Source organism: Lolium rigidum, chromosome 7, assembly GCF_022539505.1.
Source record: "Lolium rigidum isolate FL_2022 chromosome 7, APGP_CSIRO_Lrig_0.1, whole genome shotgun sequence".
Taxonomy (NCBI): Eukaryota; Viridiplantae; Streptophyta; class Magnoliopsida; order Poales; family Poaceae; genus Lolium; species Lolium rigidum.
In genome coordinates this window covers 54,164,197-54,166,647 of record NC_061514.1, presented here as the reverse complement: position 1 = coordinate 54,166,647, position 2,451 = coordinate 54,164,197, and positions in this window count along the sequence as shown.

Here is a 2,451-nt window from a genome sequence, read left to right as displayed (position 1 = left end):
TCTACACCGTCTTCCTTGTTGTTCAAAACTCAATACTAGAAATTATCTAGACTTTAGAGAGACCAAATATGCAAACCAAATTTAGCAAGCTCTAGGTGTTTCTTCATTAATGGGTGCAAAGTATATGATGCAAGAGCTTAAACATGAGCACAACAATTGCCAAGTATCAAATTATTCAAGACATTTTAGAATTACTACATGTAGCATTCCCCAATTCCAACCATATAACAATTTAACGAAGAAGATTCAACCTTCGCCATGAATACTATGAGTAAAGCCTAAGGACATATTTGTCCATATGCAACAGCGGAGCGTGTCTCTCTCCCACATAATGAATGCTAGGATCCATTTTATTCAAACAAAAACAAAAACAAAAACAAACCGACGCTCCAAGCAAAGCACATAAGATGTGATGGAATAAAAATATAGTTTCAGGGGAGGAACCTGATAATGTTGTCGATGAAGAAGGGGATGCCTTGGGCATCCCAAAGCTTAGACGCTTGAGTCTTCTTAAAATATGCAGGGGTGAACCACCGGGGCATCCCCAAGCTTAGAGCTTTCACTCTCCTTGAGCATATTGTATCATCTCCCTCTCTTGATCCTTGAAAACTTCCTCCAACCAAACTCGAAACAACTCATTAGAGGGTTAGTGCATAATAAAAATTCACATGTTCAGAGGTGACACAATCATTCTTAACACTTCTGGACATTGCATAAAGCTACTTGGACATTAATAGAACAAAGAAATTCATCCACCATAGCAAAAGAGGCAATGCGAAATAAAAGGCAGAATCTGTCAAAACAGAACAGTCCGTAAAGATGGATTTTATTGAGGCACCGGACTTGCTCAAATGAAAATGCCCAAATTGAATGAAAGTTGCGTACATATCCGAGGATCACGCACGTAAATTGGCATATTTTTCTGAGCTACCTACGGAGAGGCAGGTCAAAATTCGTGACAGCAAAGAAATCGTTTCACGGCAGTAATCCAAATCTAGTATGAACCTTACTATCAAAGACTTTACTTGGCACAACAATGCACAAAACTAAGATAAGGAGAGGTTGCTACAGTAGTAAACAACTTCCAAGACTCAAATATAAAACAAAAATACTGTAGTAAAAACATGGGTTGTCTCCCATAAGCGCTTTTCTTTAACGCCTTTCAACTATGCGCAGAAAGTGTATATCAAGTATTATCAAGAGATGATGCATCGACAGCGGGGTTTGGAATTTTCTCAACTATGCATTGTATCTTATCTATGTAAGTTTCAGAGGCTCCCTTTTCATTAGTATTAGGCTTGCTATTTTCATCAAAAAAAAATTCAGGAACAAGCCAAGCATAATTATTTTCTAGTGCCTCGCACATTCCTAAGAGTTTGCACGGTATTGAGGTTTTAATATCCCCCTCATAATTAACTTGATTAATATACTTTTGTCTATCTTTTTCCATTTTTTCAAGGGTACTGGCAAAATTGGTATAAGAGCCTAGCATATTATATTTAGTGAAGACTTTTCTAGCTTCTCTTGCTATTCCCCCAAATTCTTTAAGAAGGGTTTCTAATACAAAATCTTTATTTTCTCTTTCTTCCATATCACTAAGTGTAAGAAACATATGTTGAATTACAGGATTGAGATTAACAAATCTAGCTTCTAACGCGTGTACTAAAGAAGCAACAGCAATTTCATAAGTAGGAGCAAGTTCTACCAAGTGTCTATCTTCAAAATCTTCAGCCGTACTAATATGAGTTAAAAAAATTCTATGTTATCTTTCCCGAGGATAGACCCTCGGCCTACCGGTACATCTTTAAGAATAAACCTAGGAGGAAACATGTTGAAATAAGTAAAGCAAATGCAAGTAACTAATTTTTTTGTGTTTTTGATATAGAGTGCAAGACAGTAAATAAAGTAAAGCTAGCAACTAATTTTTTTGTGTTTTGATATAATGCAGCAAACAAAGTAGTAAATAAAATAAAGCAAGACAAAAACAAAGTAAGGAGATTGGATTGTGGAGACTCCCCTTGCAGCGTGTCTTGATCTCCCCGGCAACGGCGCCAGAAAATATTGCTTGATACGCGTACAACACGCGTCCGTTGGGAACCCCAAGAGGAAGGTGTGATGCGTACAGCGGCAAGTTTTCCCTCAGAAAGAAACCAAGGTTTATCGAACCAGGAGGAGCCAAGAAGCACGTTGAAGGTTGATGGCAGCGGGATGTAGTGCGGCGCAACACCAGGGATTCCGGCGCCAACGTGGAACCTGCACAACACAACCAAAGTACTTTGCCCCAACGAAACGGTGAGGTTGTCAATCTCACCGGTTTGTCTGTAACAAAGGATTAGATGTATAGTGTGGATGATGATTGTTTGCGAGAAAACGAGTAGAACAAGTATTGCGATAGATTGTATTCAATGTAAAAGAATGGACCGGGGTCCACGAGTTCACTAGAGGTGTCTC